The sequence below is a fragment of the Ipomoea nil genome, unplaced genomic scaffold, assembly GCF_001879475.1.
Source record: "Ipomoea nil cultivar Tokyo-kokei standard unplaced genomic scaffold, Asagao_1.1 scaffold1310, whole genome shotgun sequence".
NCBI classification, from domain to species: Eukaryota; Viridiplantae; Streptophyta; class Magnoliopsida; order Solanales; family Convolvulaceae; genus Ipomoea; species Ipomoea nil.
In genome coordinates this window covers 1073841-1093481 of record NW_017617738.1, presented here as the reverse complement: position 1 = coordinate 1093481, position 19641 = coordinate 1073841, and the positions used below count along the sequence as shown (strand labels likewise).

At 36.8% G+C, this 19641-nt stretch overlaps 1 long non-coding RNA gene across 1 annotated transcript; it reads right to left on the bottom strand.

Annotated features, from left to right (window-relative positions):
- Positions 1 to 161: 161 nt before the first annotated feature.
- LOC109185039 lies at positions 162 to 8030 on the bottom strand. Its single transcript, XR_002054923.1, has 6 exons — positions 7666 to 8030; positions 7501 to 7563; positions 7341 to 7384; positions 1546 to 1629; positions 1345 to 1428; positions 162 to 257 (listed from the first exon to the last, which is right to left on the bottom strand). It is a non-coding gene; the product is annotated as an uncharacterized LOC109185039 (long non-coding RNA).
- Positions 8031 to 19641: the final 11611 nt, after the last annotated feature.

Here is a 19641-nt window from a genome sequence, read left to right as displayed (position 1 = left end):
TATATAAGCTGAATTCTTCCTCTTTCACAAGTTAATGAGAAAACATACAGTTTCAGTTTCTTTCCTTTCTGTTTCTCTCTTGCTCCGTGACATGGTATCAGAGCTCACAGAATCAGGAGCATTCTGAAATTAAGCTTCCATGGCAGCTCCCTGGCCTACGATCGGAAATCGTTCGGCTGCAACAGAGAATCCAGCTGGGAATCCAGCTTCGACAGGAAATCCGGCAAACGGTAACACGATGCCGTCCAGTTCTACAGCTACAACCACAATCGGAGAAAACAATTTAGAGGTAACATTCGATCCGCAGTCTTAGTCCAATCCTTATTATCTGCATATGAACGAAAATCCTGCGTTGGAGTTAGTTTCTTTTCCTCTAGATGGCTCGAAGTATCACACAAGGTCTAGGGCTATGATTATGGCTTTTCATGTAAGAACAAGGTTGCTTTTGTTAATGGAGCCATTTAGAAACCACTTACAGATAACCTAGAAAGGTTTATGGCATGGGAAAGATGCAACAACATCGTTGCATCTTGGATTGTTAGATCATTAACTCCAACGATTGGGCGTAGCGTGTTGTGGATCGACACAGCCCATGGAATCTAGGAAGATTTGAAGAGAAGATTTAGTAAGCAGGATCTGTTTAGGATTGCTGAAATTAGATGCGAAATATATCAGACTAAGCAAGCAGATAACTCGTTGAATGAGTATTTTTCCAGGCAAAAATTATTGTGGGATGAACTAAGAATCCTTAGGCCTCTCATGAACTGCTCTTGTACTCTCAAGTGTGAATGTGGGAAGAAGATTGACACCTTAAATGAGCAATTTCTTATGGATAAACTGTCCATCTTCTTGAGTGGATTACATGAGAAATACACAGGAGCTAGGAACCAAATCATGCTTATGAGACCTTTACCAGATGTAAATGAAGCATATTCAATGATTGCACAACAGGAGAGACAATTTGAGTTGGTTAACAGTGAATTTGGAAGTGGATTTGGAAGCCAGTTGTATCAAACAGGTGAAAGCAATACTACTAGCAGTGTGTTTATGGCCAAAACAGATGGCAATTTTCAGTCAGGTTTTAAAAAATATCCTGCCAACAAGAAACATGTGTGTACATACTGTGGGTGCACAGGCCATACACAAGACAAATGTTATAAGAAGCATGGGTACCCCCGGGGTGGAAACCAAGATCAAGGAGCCAAGGGCATGCAAATCATACACAAGGTCCATCAGAATCACAACAAACTAGCAGTGATGGGGTGTCATTTACTCAAGATGACTTTAAAAGATTCCTGGACTTTATGCACACCAAAAGAATATCAAATGAGAACATGAGCTCACCTGTCGATTAGCCTCCACAAGCCCTTGTCAACACCATATCCACCACTGATTTTCATAATGGAGGTATGATTCCTTCACTCAACTCTGTTCAGATTGATAGAAGTGAGTGGATTGTGGATAGTGGTGCTACTCATCGCATAGTTTGTGATTTGGATTTGTTGAGCAATCAGAAAGAAGTACATAATCTACATGTAAACTTACCAAATGGTCAGCAGTCTGCTATTAGATACACTGGCTCAGTTTCATTGTCTGAAAAGTTTGTCTTGCACAATGTCCTTTATGTACCTGACTTCCAGTACAATCTCATTTCAGTAGGTGCCTTCATTAAGAGCTCTTGTTATGTCATAAAGATACATTCTGACCAACTTGTTATACAGGATGCTACCCATGGGACAATGATTGGAAGGGCTGAACTGAAGAATGGATTATACTTCTTAGTTTTTCCTGCTAGTTCTTCTTTTGTATGCAGTTCTGTATCATCTCTTAATAAGTGTAAGCTGTGGCATGCTAGGCTAGGGCATGCCTCACACTCAAAACTACAGGCCTTGAGAGCCTTAGTGTGACACCCCAAAAATCCACATTCAATCCATGGATTAATTGAGTAATTAATCCTATTTTATTTGAAGAGTTAATTCCTAAAATCCTGATTTTCAATACTCAAGGACTAGAATTTGACTAGTCAACCTTAAAGTTGTGTTGTACCTTGAGCTTTGAGGGGAGTTCCCTTGTTCCTTACACTTTCTAAGGGTTAGTAAGAGTATTCTTGTCTTTTCACCAAGAGTTAGTATTGTAACCTAACCTAGAAGACTTCTTCATTTCATTCCCTACAATTCTTAGACATTAGTTCTACCTTCTCTCTAGAAAAGAAGTGTAGCTTATTCTCCAAGCCAAGTTGAGACCCTTGTCAAGATTCCAAGATTTGCTTCCAAGATTCAACCTTTCACCTATTTGGGCATCTAGGAGGGTAAGATCTAAGTTCATCTTGTGTTTTTGGTTCCATCTTAGTTGTCTTTTTCTTAAAGGTAGGATCTTTATGATCTTTTGGTTTAATCTTGAAGTGGGTTTGGAAAGTAAGCCTTGTGGGGAGCTTGTTGTGGTGTAAAGTGAAGTCTTTTGGTCTTCAAGAGGTAATCCATGCTCTACAAAACCTATTTTGCTTACCTATATGTGATTTCTTAGATTCTACATATGTTTTGCTATGAAATGTGAGGGTTTATGCATTTGTTTTGTGATATTGCATATCTAGAGCTTGTGTTTAGGGTTCCTTTGTGCCATTGCTTGGCATTTTCCATGGTTCAAGTCATTTTGTTGTGTTGGGTGAGATTTGGCATGTTTTGGACTTGAATTTGTGTTTGGAGAAGAAAATCCCCGAAGGGATTTGTTGTGGAACAGGAATGTTCCCGCGGGCGGAACGGCGGGCGGGGCACCACCCGCCAGCCTACCCGCGGGTACAGTGCCTGTGGGAATGTGTTCCCGCGGGCGGGACCACGGGTGGGGCGCTACCCGTGGGTCCACCCGCAGGGAACACTATGGTGTTCGTTCGGGATTTGTTCCCCGTGATTTGTTTGACTCGGTATTTGGTCTTTTGGCTTCCCGTTGTTCTTTCGTGGAACTATTTGAGTGTCTTCTTGATGTTTCGTATGTCTAGAACTATACGGTAGGTATCCATGTAGGACTTTGGTGTCTTGAATCGTGCTAAGTGTTCAACATTGTGTTTCGTTGGACCAAGAGGTGTCTTGTGTGTTCCTCGGAACTATCTTGAGTTTCTCCGTTGTTAAGCATGCTAGTTTATTGTCTTAATGCTAGCGTGTGTGTGGTTTGTACCTTCCATTTTCTTGAAGATAACTTGCATTATTCATCGTTGTTGTTGTTGGGTTGTGACCCATTCCTTGATTGAGTATGGTTTCATACCTTCGTTTTGATCCGTTGTTTGACTCTCGTGTGAGTTGTGGTGCATGTGTGGCTTTACCTGGATTGCACGATTAGTGGTATAGGACACTAGTCACCAAGGTATTGCAGCGGTCCTCGTGGTGGCCGTGACGTGATTATAGAGTTGTGGCCTGAGTGATGGGTCCACGTTTTTGGGGGATAACATGTGTTATCCGGGCATGTGTTGCCGTGAATTGGTGGTCTTGTTGGTGGGGAACGACGGTCCCGGGGGAATAAGTTTGGACTAAGAAGTACTTGGAAAGAAGGCACAAGGTTGGGGGTAGCCATAAGGTTGGAACAGGGCATAAGGAAGGCATACCAACTCGTGATGGGTGATGTTGCGAGGGCTTGTAAAGCCGGCGTTGTGTGTTCTTCTCTCGTGACGTGTGTAGTCACGGAGGCATGTGTTACCGTTGGGTGAGTCTTTATTCTTTGCCTGTGGTTAACCTTTGTGGTTTGGAATGCGTTCCCGTGTTATCTTTGAGAGTGATGAGTCTTGTTTCGACTGTTGATCTTGGTTTTTGACTTATATATATGTATTCCGCTTCGAAAATGGTTTTTATGACATATCTATCTATGTATGATACTTAACAGTATTAGTGGGTTACCAGCTTTATTCGCTGACTGGGCGTCGTCCCAATGTTTATCTTTGTATCTTTCAGGTGATGTTTAGACGAGCGCGATGTCTAGAGCCTGGTAGCTTAGCACCTTTATCCTTGCTTTTGTGGCCTGTGCGCCAATGTAGTTAGACTGATGTTTTGGGATAGATGTATACACTTGCAGATTGTTTGCCATAGCGTTTACCGTGTTTGGTAGACGTGGCGTGACACCCCATTGGATTTCTTTTATCCAGTTTCGTTTTATCTTCCGATGTGCTAGTTTTGTTGTTTAATCTGCATGTGTTAAGGCTTTTATATAGGTCTTGTTTGGGGGGTGTTACACTTAGAACCTACAATTCAAATAAATAAAGAGTTGATTTGTGATAGCTGTCATTTTGCTAAACAAAAAAGAGCTCCTTTCCAGCATAGCACATCTATATTAGCTAATTGTTTTGATTTGTTGCATGTTGACATATGGGGACCCTACAAAGTGGCTGCTCCTCATGGCCATCACTACTTCCTCACCATACTGGATGATCACAACAGAGCAGTTTGGATATACTTGATGAGAGCAAAGTCTGAGGTTAGAAAGTTGCTAACAGATTTCTGCACCCTGATTGAAAATCAGTTTGGTACTACTGTTAAGTGCATAAGATCAAATAATGGGTTGGAGTTTGACATGGTTGATTTTTTTTGCTCAAAAAGGGATTGTGCATCAAACTTCATGCACCTATACACCCCAACAAAATAGTAGGGTTGAGAGGAAACATGGTCATTTGTTGTCAACAGCTAGAGCTATCAGGTTCCAAGCTAACTTACCAGAGTATTTTTGGGGAGAATGTGTTCTTCATGCTGCTTATATAATCAACAGACTTCCATCTGCTGCCATTAATAATCAGGTTCCATACCAAGTTTTGATCAAGAAGGAACCTCAATACCAACATTTGAAAGTCTTTGGTTGCTTGGTGTATGCTACCATTGTAGGCCCTAAGACCAAATCGGATGCAAGGGCAAAGAAATGTATCTTTCTTGGCTTTGTAACTGGCACAAAAGGCTATAAAGTGTATGATCTTCTGACAAAGGAGTTGTTCATATCTAGAGATGTGGTCTTTTATGAAAATGTTTTCCCTTTTCAACAGGTTGGCAGCGCACATAAAGAATCCCCTCATATCATACTCCCTACTACAATGGGGGCTGATCCTATGGAAATTCCAGAAACTCCTCAAGTCAGTGACAGATGTGAGCAGCCACATTCTCAGCCAGATGAAATACACATTCAAAGTCAGGACATCAGCATTAATGATCAGCCTTCCCTCTTGGGTGAGCAGATTTCTGATCCTACAAATGGAATGGCTCAGACCATTCCCACAGAAAACTCTTTTCAGCAAGGCAATAGGAGGTCACAAGACAGAAACAACTCCCCAACTATCTACATGATTATGTCTGCCAAAATGCATCCTTAAAAACTTCTCCTCATGATATCTGCAAATTCATGGGCTACAGGAGGCTGGCACCCTCTTTTCAGCACTTTGCCATGAATATTGTTTGCCATTCAGAACCTAAGAACTATCAAGAAGCAGCCCAACATGATTGCTGGAAACAAGCTATGCAGGAAGAGATCAGTGCTTTGGAGAAGAATAATACTTGGACATTGGTAGAATTGCCTCCCTCCAAGAGACCAATTGATTGCAAATGGGTGTACAAAATCAAGCATAAAGCTGATGGCACTATAGAAAGGTATAAGGCAAGGCTTGTGGTAAAGGGGTACAACCAGGTTCTTGGCATTGACTACTTGGATACCTTCAGTCCAGTAGCCAAAATGACCACTATAAGAACTCTCTTGGCCATAGCAGCAGCAAAGAACTGGTACCTTCACCAAATGGATGTGAATAATGGCTTTTTACATGGTGACTTGGAAGAAGAGGTCTATATGCAATTACCCCTTGGACTGTCAGGAACAAATGCTGGTCTGGTATGCAAGCTCAATAAATCCTTATATGGCCTGAAACAAGCCAGTAGGCAATGGGATTCAAGCAGTCCCTACCTGATAGTTCCTTATTTACCAGAGGTGAGAATAATTCCTTTGTTGCCTTGTTGGTCTACTATGTAGATGACATTGTTGTTGCAAGTGCTGATATGAAAGTCATACAAGAAGGGAAAGAGCTGCTGAATACAAATTTTCAAATAAAAGATCTAGGACACTTGAAGTATTTCCTATGTTGGGAGGTGGCCAGGCAGCAAAAAGGCATTGCTATTTGTCAAAGAAAGTATGCCCTTGAACTCCTCAAGGACACATGTTTCACAGATTCAAAACCTGTTTATAGCCCCACTGTCCCATCTCACAAACTAAGCAAGGATGAAGGTGAGCCCCTTGAGGATAATACCACATACAGGAAGATCATTGGAAAACTCCTGTATCTAACTATAACAAGACTAGACATCAGTTTTGCTACACAACAATTGTCTCAATATTTGGACAAACCAACTCATCTACACTTGCAGGCTGCCTATAGAGTACTAAGATATATAAAAGTTGCTCCTGGCCAAGGGTTATTTTTCCCTTCATCCTCTGATTTGAAGCTGAAAGCCTTTTCTGACTCTGATTGGGGAGCATGCATCGACACAAGAAAATCTGTCACAGGTTTTTGTGTCTTCTTGGGGAATGCTTTGATCTCTTGGAAGTCAAAGAAGCAACCTACCATATCCAAGTCATCCTCAGAAGCAGAATATAGAGCCCTGGCAGCTACTACCTGTGAAGTCTGTGTTTCCTTCTGGCAGAACTTAGGGTGGATCAAGTTGAATCAGTGGCTATATATTGCGATAGCAAATCCGCAATTGCTATAGCAGAAAACTCAGTATTTCATGAACGTACCAAGCATATAGAGCTTGATTGACATTTAGTAAGAGAAAAGCTCAACAATGGTCTCATCAAGCTGTTCCACATCTCCTCATCAAACCAGTTAGCAGATACATTCACCAAGACTCATTGCCCCGACTCTTTTCAGAATTACATCTCCAAGCTTGGATTACTAGACTTGTATAATCCAGCTTGAGGGGGGCTTTTAGGGAAGATAGGATGATGACACTTGGCATCATCCCCTTTGTCTTGATGGTTAATTTCGTTATTTCCCGCTTTCTCTAGCTTCTAGCTTCTTCTGATGTATATAAGCTGAATTCTTCCTCTTTCACAAGTTAATGAGAAAGCATACAGTTTCAGTTTCTTTCCTTTCTGTTTCTCTCTTGCTCCGTGACATGTATGGAGAGCAAGGGAAAAGAGGTCAATAAACTCATTGAGCTAAAATGTGATTTATGAGAAAGTATATCACATAACAATGCATAACCTGGCCGGGTATGTTGAGTTTGCCATTACATTATAAGAGGGTGTGATTCATTTATAGAACCTTGGTTCAGATTGGTGGAAGAAGGAGAAGACAAAAGGTATAGGGCAATGATTGTAGAGAAGAGTACCTTGTTAATGGCAGCCATGGCCTCAATTACTTCACATCCGACATCTAACATAACAGAAATGTACAAGGGCCAATAGTTTGTTTTTAAAAAAAAAAAAATTAATTTCACATATCATACATAGTGTATAAAACAAAAGAAAATATTAGAAACTGACTATTACCTCTCAGAGCTGCTGCTTGATTTCCTCAAAATTGCTAATCTTTTTGCTTACTTAACGAACTCACTGCAATAAGAAGAGGTTATTAATTGTTAAGGTGAAGTTGTGCAAATTAAATATAATGTTTCAAATCTATATAATGTTTCAAATCTGGTCCATCCCAGTTACCTGTAGCATATCATCAAAGGAAACAGTAAACCAAAATGTAATTGAAGCTCATAAATTCAGTCAATCCTTTATATATAAGAAAAGATCTACGATAAACAAAATCATAAGGTTAGCAGCTAGAATGCACAGGTTGAAAAATTCACTCCCATTTAAAGCTTTCCTACTGCAAGTAGAGGAGGAAGCTATTTGAAGCCTCATATCTTTAAAATCAAATTTTCCATTCAATTCCAGTTCATATATAGTTCCAACTTTATAGAAATATAATTATATAGCACATTACCACATCCTAGATTCCTCAAACAGAAATATAGATACACAAACCAAATTCAACATTTAAGCCATCTAGAAATATAGATAAACAAACTAATTTAACAGTGGAAGAAACATACAAACAGCCATCTAGAAATATAGATACACAAACATCATATTTGAAAACTATATGCCAAAAAATAATGTACATGCATGTAATCCATCTTAAAGTTGGTACTATATGTCTATATGGCTGAACATTACAATAATAAAGAACCAAGAGTGTCCATCAATCCAAAAAACAAACTAAATTGTTGCCAAGAGAGTCATGCAATTGTGCTTAGGCATTGTGTTCAAATACTAATACCATTATTCTTGACAAAAGTTAAACTGAAACACAGAGGACAAAGCTTGATGAAGTTTATATGTATAATATGTAAATTGACTGCAGACTATATGTGAATTACTTTGTGTTTCCAACTTGCATAACAAAATTTCCCATTTGCACAGGTTACGATTTGGATTATGTTGTGCTCACTGCTCAGGCATTGTGTTCAAATACTATACTCAAGTTTCAACAATATAATATACATAAACAAAAGGGGAAACCACTGAAATCTAGGTCACATGAATTTAAATATATACTGATAGGATTATTACTAGTCTGCAAAACACTTAAATAATAGGAATATAGGATTATTAATATGTTGTAAAATCAGTTAATATGTTGAGTGTGGTCGTCGTCGGCAAGGGAGTCTTCCGGTGTCTCCGTGTCTCGTCTCCGTGTGATCGGCAAGGGAGGCCTGAGTTAGGGAACACCTGTGCACAGGAATGCTATTCTGATCTCTTCAAGACCAACCTGTAAACATTGAAAGGCCAAGGGGGAACAGTACACCACCCAAGAAAAAAGGTTTCAACTCCTGTAGTCTATAGAGAGTTCATCCAACATACCTTTGGTGGAGGTAATCAAGAAGATGAAGTGTAAGAAAGTCAAGAGAAAATTGATTGATGAAGAAGTAGCTAGCCAATCCCCTAAGCCTGTGAAATCTAAAAAGCTTAAGAAGGTGAAGGATGTTAAAGCCAGTATTGAGGATGTTGTGGAGACATTGGAGAAGACTGTTACTCAGGGGGAATCTTTTGTTCAAGCTCAACCCGTCCCACAAGAACCTGCTCAGGCAGAAGATGTGGCGAGTGCGAACGTGACAGAGGTGATTGGAGGGATAGTAAGAGCAGTGATTAACGAAGATCGAGGCTCGAGATAGATGTTGAATATAATCTGCTGTTGATCACACCACAATGGATCCATCTGCCAACTAGATTACCATTGATACTACTTTGGTTCATCAGATGGAGTTGGAAGACATTCCAAAAGAGTTCTTTGCTGATGAGGATCTACTGGATGGCTGAAGTGGAAAGAGTCAGCAACTCGCAAACATTGAGGGCTAGTAAGTTCAAGCAATTGGTGGAAAGATTCTCAACCATGAAATTTTTTTTCTTATAATTTAAATTTTTTTCTTATAACAAAATTCTTATTAAAAGAATTTGATATGAATTTTATAGGAGTAATAAGCACTTCTTTTCACATAATGATTTATTCATTTTATTGATTATTTTTTTTTTGAAAACATTGATTTCTTATTTAGTTATAACAGAAATTATGTTAGTTTGTAAATGAAAAATAGCTCTTTTTGTTCCTTAATAGGTTATGCTTGAGATGTAGAGTCTACCCCTACTTATAAACGCATTTTTTTTTTTTTGAAAATAAAAGGCTAATTCATTAATCATAAGCAGAAATGTTTACAATACAGATCGTTAGAATGACAATGCATTCTTTACAGTCAAACATCGAAACAAATTTCCTAACAATTTTATAGAAAACTTGGATCGCAGACTGTTTTACAAACTTGAAGCCGAAGTTGTTGGATGAACTCGGTGCTTCTTCACAGATCTGGTCAAACATAGTCAAGCCTGACTCTGGTGAGACCATTTTATCATTCCACGCTTATGAGGAGAACTTGCCAAAGAAACGAGAGGGAAACACTCGCCAGAGAGACTAGAGAAAACAAACTATTCAAAGGAACAAAGGGATAACGTAGAACCAAAAGAAAACAACATAAACGGAAAAGATGATAGAAAACCTGTCAGATCTGTAGAGTCTTCGAAGCCTTCTCTGAAAAAAAATCGGAGATGATCTGAGATCTAACAATTATTCCTAAAACAGCCGAAGGATAAAATCTACTAATGGCATCGCCGACTCAACCCTCCATCAGAGCGTCAACCGGCAGCACCAAGTCGTCGGGTCTTTACTTCGTGGGAGCAGCCGAAAATGGGAGAGAAAGCGGTTGAAGTTTTGGGAATTAAACGCATTTATTTTTTATCTTTTAGTTATCGCAAAAGTGGCTTTTAAAACTCTTGTTGAAATAAAAATCTTAAACCATGTAACAATAAGGCAATTTATATCGTGCACTATGGCGCGCATTGCATTGTGCGCCCTGGTGCAAAACGACGTCATTTGAAAAATCTTTTTTTTTTTTTTTTTTTTTTTTTTTGGAAATTTCGCTTTCCTATGTCGACGGTTAATTTTCTTAAAGAAAATCTCATGTTTCGAAAATGTACATAATTGTATACTAGAATGTACATAATTTTCTAACAAAATACACATACTCTTTTTTGAAAAGATAATACACATAATATAACATAATACATAATATACATAAAATTTTAACATATTACACATAAACTCTTAATATAATACACTTAAATTCCCTGTTTCGGATGTACATAATTGTATAAAAAAAATATACATAATTGTATGAAAAAAATGTACATAATTATATAAAAAAAATGTACATATATAGTTGTATACTATAATGTACATAATCGCGTCAACTTCCTACACAACTTAACAAAACAACGTCGTTTTTGGGTGGCGCGGGGCGCACAGTACTATGTGCGCCGTGGTGCAGGGTATAACGATTGTGACAATAAGTTCAAAAATGTAAAAACACTATGCATGCAAGCAATTTTAGGCAAGAACATTTTCATCTCTTCAATTATTTTTTCTCTATTTCTGTGCTTGTTTTTTTTTTTTATTAACTTTTTTAGCTTTTGCTTTTGTCTCTTCGGTCATGGATTACACCAACTCCTTCACCCAGCTCTTGTCTTCATCTCCTTCAACTCGGCCCCCAATTGTCTTTCGTCAATAACGATGCCGAGTATGTGAGGACATCTAGATGCAAGAAAATCATTTTGCAATGTAATTGCAAAGCTCGGATGTCTCCACCTGGGAAGCTTGAGTATTACCACTTTTGCTTTATTTAGTCCATGTTTATGTGAATCATCTAATGTAGTTGTAAAGCAAACAAAAAAAAAAAAACAAAACAAAACAAAACAAAAAAAAAAAAAAAAAAAAGGAAAAAAGAAAAGAAAGAAGCTTCTTCTTTGTTTCGACCATTGCGTCTTCTCGTGCTGCCTCCGGTGGCCAATGAGGCTAAAGCTTACCCCAATAGATCATCCAGGATGGAAGTGAAGTGTTCCCACTTTGGAGAGTTATCAAACTTCGTCGTCCACATGCACTCAACATGAGGAAAGCATTTATAATTTTTTTCATGATTATTATTGTTTATGTAAAATTGCTAAAAACGTGTGAATCTTATTTCTAAGTTATATGGCATGCAATAGTATTTTTTTAAAAAAAAACATAATTTAAATTTTTTGTATAAAAATATATGTGTTACGTTCATTAGGGTTTTTTTTTTTTTTTTTTTTTTTTACATGTCCCAGGACCAATAAAATGATAGGACCAAGCCTGTAAACATGGCATCATTTTGTATGTACAATAGTATGTTGACAAATTTTATTGTGGACCATGGTTTATGTAGTATCATGGACCATGAAGTATGTATCACTTTAATTACATTTCAGTTTCATTCGACAATATTGCTATGTTTTTTAGTTTCATTTTCCCTCCACACTAGTTTCATTATAGCAATACTAATAAAGTATCATTTTAATTCTAATATAGTTTCATTTGATAATATACATTATTGCTTGAAATTTATTTTTTTTTGTTTCATTTTCCACACACACAAATTTAATTTTAGTAATGTTGAAGTACTATTTTAATTGCCCTTCAGGTCATTTGACAATATATGTTATTATATGGTTCTGGATTTCAGTTTCATTTTTCATGCACACTAGTTTCATTACAGTAACTAGTAAATTACCTGTGCGATGCACGGATAAATTTTTTATTATATATTAAGATAATAAAATTAAATATAAAATTATAAACAATTTTAATATTTGAAAATGTACATTTATTTGATTATAAGATTATTGCAAAAGTATCATTCAATTAATTGAATAAAATATGATCTGTTTGTTTGTAATTATCTAGCAAAAATTGATATGTAATATGATTTATATAATTATTATTATTATTACTTAAATAAATATCAAAAAGGGAAATAATTTAATTGAAATCTATACTATATATAAAAACAAATTCTGAACTTTATTTTCCGCCAAATTCCTAAAATATCTCGCTTTCGAATAAAATATATTGTTTTCTACTTTCCTATCCGTACTATAATTTTAGGTTAAAATTCCTATTATAATATTATAAAATAGTTTAATACAAGTCCTAATAGAATATATTGTTTACTACTTTCCTATTCGTACTATAATTCTACATTAAAATTCCTATACATTCTTCCAAAGGATGCAGAGGCTAGACCGGTGCTCACTGCACACAAGGAGCCCCACCCCGACCCGATGTGGGCATTTGGGAGGTGCTCACTGCACGGATGCAGAAGCTAGACTGGTGCTCACTGCACACAAGGAGCCCCACCCCACCCCGGCCCGATGTGGGCATTTGGGAGGATGTAAAACTCACTGCACACAAGGAGCCCCACCCCAGCCCGATGTGGGCATTTGGGAGGTGCTCACTGCACGGATGCAGAAGCTAGACCGGTGCTCACTGCACACAAGGAGCCCCACCCCACCCCGGCCCGATGTGGGCATTTGGGAGGATGTAAAACTCACTGCACACAAGGAGCCCCACCCCAGCCCGATGTGGGCATTTGGGAGGTGCTCACCGCATGCACCCCCCACCCCGGCCCGATGTGGACATTTGGGAGGATGTAAAACTCACTGCACACAAGGAGCCCCACCCCAGCCCGATGTGGGCATTTGGGAGGTGCTCACCGCATGCACCCCCCACCCCGGCCCGATGGGAGGATGTAAAACTCACTGCACACAAGGAGCCCCACCCCAGCCCGATGTGGGCATTTGGGAGGTGCTCACCGCATGCAGAGGCTAGACCGGTGCTCACCGCACACAAGGAGCCCCACCCCGGCCCGATGTGGGCATTTGGGAGGATGTAAAACTCACTGCACACAAGGAGCCCCCCTCACCTTAAGAGGTTGCTCCCACACTACCGCTGGTGAGATTCGATCCCTGGTCATTCTTCCAAAGCTTCACCCCTATGACCAGTTGAGCTACCCATGCGGGCTAAAATTCCTATACATAATATAATAGGACAATGTATTTTATCTGGCACTACAAATACTCCATGCGTAAATATATTTTATCTGGCACTACAAATACTCCATGCGTAACTCTTTGAACGCACAAAAAAAAAATCTCGCACTACAAATACAAGAAATGAAAGATCCAACAATATTGTAGTTTTGGAGATTTGAAATCTTATAATCTGTGCGTTCCAACAATATTGTTTTTTTTACTAATTGGGTCTATTTTTGTCTCTGCTTCCGACCTATCCCTCAAGACGAGAAAAAACTGTATAAGGCTCCGGCCCATTCGTTGTTATTTGTCAATGGAATATCCACGTTTCACAGTCAACGAACAGACACTGGAGTGCTTACTCCATGACTCCCAGGTGAATGTTATTAATTATAGTTCTTTGATTTGTATTTGATAGTTTTGATTTTATTTTACTAATCTTTTGTTTTTCTAATTTTCAATTCTATTTCGGCGTGTTTGGTAAATAGTTGTTAGCTGATTGGGTATAACAATGAGTTTGGCGTCTCTTTTCTTTCTGTTTTATGCATTGAGTTACTTCTCAATTCTAAGAGATTGTAATATTGTTACTCTCCTGCAGGCATTTGCATCACAATATATATACTGCCAAAAGAAGAAAAAAAACATAGAAAAATTATGTAAACACAAACTAAATTCAAATTAGAAAAAGATTTGTTTAACTGAAAATATAATTGTAAAATAGGTGGAATGTTATGAATTAGAAGTAACATTCAGTTTAACTTGCAGTCATTGTTTCATTAGCAGTAAGAAGGAAACAGAACGACCATACGGCAACTTAGGAAAGCAAATAACCCACTTTGCTCAATTCTTTCAGTTTAACTATTGTCATTCTTTCCACTATTCTTTCTTCAGGGAACTTGCATCCATTTACGAATCCCCAAAGAGTTTGTCATGAAATTTAACAAACACTTGAAGGAAGGAGAAGTCTATGATATACAATTTCAGTGTGCAAACGTGTCGCATGAGGTTATAAGGAGCCTTTAATGGCTTCAATTATAAGTTTTTTTTTAATTTTTAAATATAATACAAGGGCGTTTTGGGGAAAGGTTATTCTTTTCCCAAAACGCTAAATTGAAATGCTGTAAAATGTAGCATTTCAATTTTTAGCGGTTTGGAACAAACCATTGTTCCAAAGTGCTAAAGAACCAAAGGATTTATTTGGCATTTTGTCTCCGGTCAAAATGTTAAAATGGCGAGTCTGTCAAATAAATAAAAATAAAAAATATATAGTTTTATTTCATTATATTTAAAAATTGTATATGCAGTAATTAAGATAACCATTAAATAGATTGAGAACTTATTTATTTTTGTTTTATCTTTTTTTTTTTAATTTTTTGTCCTATTCATATTTAACTGGAAATTTAATCGGCAATTTTATTATTACAATTATAGATTAATTATTTATGACTGGATATGATTTGAGCACAAATTAACTAATATCTAATAAATTGGTACAACAAATGACTATTACAACAAGTTTTACGAACATAAGTAATATATTAGAATCTCATTTATATTACAAAATCCTATATATAATAAAGCTATATGGTCTTGTGAAAATTGAATGTTGCATTTAATTTTCACAAGACCATATGACTTTAAGATGTGAAAGTCTTGTGAAAATTAAATGGGCTTTAAGATGTGAAAATTATTTTAAGATGTGAAAATTAAATGCAACATTTAATTTTCACATCTTAAAGTCATATGGCTTTAAGAAGCATGCATGCAAACCCAAAGTCCATAAGTTTGAAATTAATATATAGCATAGTTGTGTGGCTTAATATTTAAGATTGTTGATGTGCATATTGAGGACTACGGAGACAAAGATGCGTTATTCGTGGATTCATCGGATACTATCTAACAACACTCTCCAACTTAATTGACGTGAAGTAGGCTTAGTAACATTAAGATTATATTCTCGAATTGTTAGTTCTCATCTTTTATTGATTACACACTTAATTCGATAGTATTTGGAAGAAAAAAATCAATGTTCTAACTAAGATTGTGATTTTGGTCTTTAAAGGTCAATGGTATGTTGCTACATCTAGAGTTAGAAATCTCAAAGGTCTAAAAATTTTGATCCGTGGTGACTCTAAAATTGTAATTCAATTACTATTGTAGTTTACTAAGTTCTTAAAAATTTATAATATTAAATACTATGTACTAAATTTTTAATATAGTTTAAGATTTGTAGTAATCGCCCACCTTAAATATTATTTTAATTATAAATATATTTATGTTCATAATTTTATCATAGGAATTCATACATAATAATTATTAAATAACAAAAATTTTATATATGAATAAACCTCATATAGTGTATATTTTTATAACATATTTTTCGTGCATCGCACGGGACAAATACTAGTTAATAATATATATTGACTAAAAGTTTATATGGAAATTAACTAATATATTAGAACTGAGTTGGAATTTTTCATATAAAATTTTGTAATATTTTAATATGTACTTAAAATGAGAAAATGGAAAATTCCAACGAAATTTTTTTTTTTTTTCCAATTCATTAGATATTAGTTAATTTTCATATAAAATTTTGTTACCAATTAAGCATTATTAATTTTTTTTACCAATTAATTAATATTCATATTAGTATAGATTAGTGTATGGTAAGTAATATATTAGAATCCCATTTGTATTACAAAATTAATAGTATATATTGACTAAAATTTAATAATAATAAGCTTATTAAAACAATCAGTAATATATAGAATTTATAAGGAAGATTTTGTGTAAAGATCAAAAACAAATAAAGCAAGAATCCCATTTTTTCTAGAATTTGTGTAATTAAACGGAAGATTTTGAAAAACTTATAGCTGTAAAGTCCTATTTATACACTTCATTATGCTAATCGTATAGCGGTAAACTACCTCTCGGTTATAAACATTTGAATCTTAACAGAGTACAAATCAGCGTAGAAATCTTATTACACCAAATACGCATGGCTTCAATTTCAATCGACATTGTTGGGCGTGAAATTTCTCCTAAGAAAAGAGGAATGCAATAAAGGTTAGAGTGGTGCGTACCTATAAGATTCAGAGGGTAGAGGTGCTGAAATAGTGAAGTCTATAGAGTGCGTATTCCATGACGAAGATGCATTATAATTTTTGTGCTATCGTTTGAATATTTTTTTAATTCAAAATGTTTTGTTTATGCATATGATTTTTTACTATATTTTTTGTAACACTTCAATTTCATGGAACTTTCCTTCATGCACATATTCCTAAAGATTATATTCAAAAGTATTCGAAGAGATTTAAAGAAGGTCGAGTTTTTTGTATAAAGAGTTTTGTGGTGATTGCTAATTTTTGAAGTTCTATTTTAACATAGTTGTGAGACAATTCAAGGATGCAGTTTTTCCTAGGCATATTTGTGACAAAGAAGATGATGATTTTTTTGATGAGGTGCAGTATTGTTTACATTTGTGATTACTTATTTGTCACTAACATTTTTTCCTTTTTGTGTAACTTTATTTAGTTATTTGACTTTTTCTGCCTTTTAGGACTTTCTGGATGGAGAGGTGGCCGAAAGTCCTATTGGAACTTTGGAGCGAAACAAGTAATGTGATGCAAATGATGGTGGATGTGACACCCCCGATTTTAGCAAAATTTAAAAGCTTAAATCATGAAGATAAATCTAACCATTTGATAAAACCAAGCGGAAGCTAATATTAAAGTACGAGGATGTTATGCCACATCTATCTAACTATAGATGCACATGCTAGAATCTAAACCAAAAACCATCATTAGTCTAACAATTCATAAGTCTAGGCTCACATGCCACAAAACTATAACTATAGAAAAACAAGCTATACTACGCTATCTCGGTCCACATCTAGCGCGCTCTCTTGATTTACTCAAAACCTGTAAAACATAAGGGATAACACCCGTCAGCGAATAAAGCTGGTAACCCACCATTATGCGTTGAGTAACATATAATATAGATATAGAGAAAAAGCATTTGAGACTTTGGAATACAATATATAATCCTTTAAAAACGAGGAAGGAACAACATAAGACTCATCATGAAGTCACTCTCAATCAAAGACTAATCGCAACAAATTACTCAATAATCAACAAGAACGACAGAAGCAACATTCTTAACAACAAGATACATCATATGGTAATCAATCAAGGAATGACATTAATCATACTCATAAACCATGAGAAACAAGAATCACATTCAATGACAAGTTACAAGTTTCAAGTTCCAACCTTATGCCCTGTTCCAACCATTCTCTCCAGGCCAACCTTATTACAGTTCCAACCATTACCTCCTAGTGCCACCCTGTACACCAAGTCCAACCTTATTCCTCCGGAGCGATCCGCTCCCCGCCTGCATCAGCCAGCTTTTACCGCCAAACGGGGACACTCGTAGTGTCAATAGTCATGTAGAATAGTACTAATCACGTGATAGTCTATCTCCTTTCATTATTGTCCACCAATCATATAACATTACGTAGTCATCATCATAGAGGATTGAGGCTCATCAATAGCCCAATCAAGTATCAATAAACATGTACAACATATGTACGAGATCACATCAAAGAATACAACCGATAGAATTCAATGAAAGGCATGAATAGACCATCAAAGCAACGATACATCAATGATAGACTTTAATCCAAAGACTACTATGATTGGCAACACAAGTTGTCAATCCTCATTAGGATCAAACAAACAACACATACTAGCATCAACGACATTAGGACTAGCATGTACATCAAAAGGAAAAACATAACGGTTCAATCAACCTCAACGACTTCACATTAATCCAACGAATCACAAGGTTAGACCATAAGCACGATTCAAGATTCATAATCCTATCATGGATACTTTGGACATCGTTCTAGACATACGAAACATCAAAGGAGATACACAAGTGTATAACGATTCAACAAAACGGAGGCCAAAGCATCACGTACCAGTGGGCGGAACGGTGGGTGGACAACCACCCGCCACACCCCCTTACAGGTACCAGCGGGTGGAACCACGGGTGGACCTCCACTCGCGGCACCGCCCGCCGGTCACCACTCCACCTCCCGCCGGTGGAACGGCGGGTGGACAGCCACCTGTGGGTACACGTACCCAGGGAAGAAATTCCCTTCGGGGAAAAACATCAACAAGGCCATGCTCAAGTCCAAAATACCCAAAACCTCACATTCAACAAGAAAATGACTTGAACACATCAATACTCAAAAGATAGCATTTAAGAACCCTAATACAAGCTCTAAACATGCATAAACACAACATTATGCATCAAATCTCATAAGAACATCAAATAGAGTATCAATAATCATCATAGAAAATGTAAAGTAGGTTTTGTAAAGCATGGGTTACCTGTGACACCCCGTAATCCAAATTCAATTAATGGATTAATTAAGTAATTAATCCTAATCCAATTGGTAATTTAATTCCTTAAATTCCTGAAAATTCAATAGTCGGGGAGTAGTAATTAACTAGTCAACCCAAAGTCAAAGTTGTACCTAAAGCTTTGTGAATTGTTCCCTTGTCTCCTTACACCTTTCATCTTAGTAAGGGTAAATAAGTCATTTCCTTGGCAATAGTCTTTCAAGCTAACCTAGGAAGACACATTTCATTTCTTCAAACACTCTCCAAGAGAAAAATCATAAGCTCTCTCTTTTCTCTCTAAAAGCTAGTTAGCTTTCTCTCCAAGCCACACCTAGGGCTACCAAGAACTTTCAAGTTTGCTTTCAAGATTCTACCTTTCATACTTTTGAGCATCTAGGAGGGTAAGATCTAAGCTCCTCTTGTGTTTTTAGTGTTTTCTAAAGTATCTTTTTATAAAGGTGAAATCTTTATGTTGTTTTGGTGTGTTCTTGAAGTGGGTGTGGAAAGGGAACCTTGTTGGGAGCTTTGTGGAGTATTGTGAGTGAAGGATAAGTCTTCAAGAGGTAACCCATGCTCTACAAAATCTATTTTGCTTACCTATATGATGATTTCTTGGATTCTACATGTGTTTTGCTATGAAATGTGAGTGTTGATGCATTGTCTTGTGAAAATGCATATCTAGAGCTTGTGTTTAGGGTTCTTGTATGCCATTGCTTGGCTATTCCTTTGATTCAAGTCATTTTGTTGTATGTGGTGAGATTTGGCATGTTTTGGACTTGAATTTGAGCTTGGT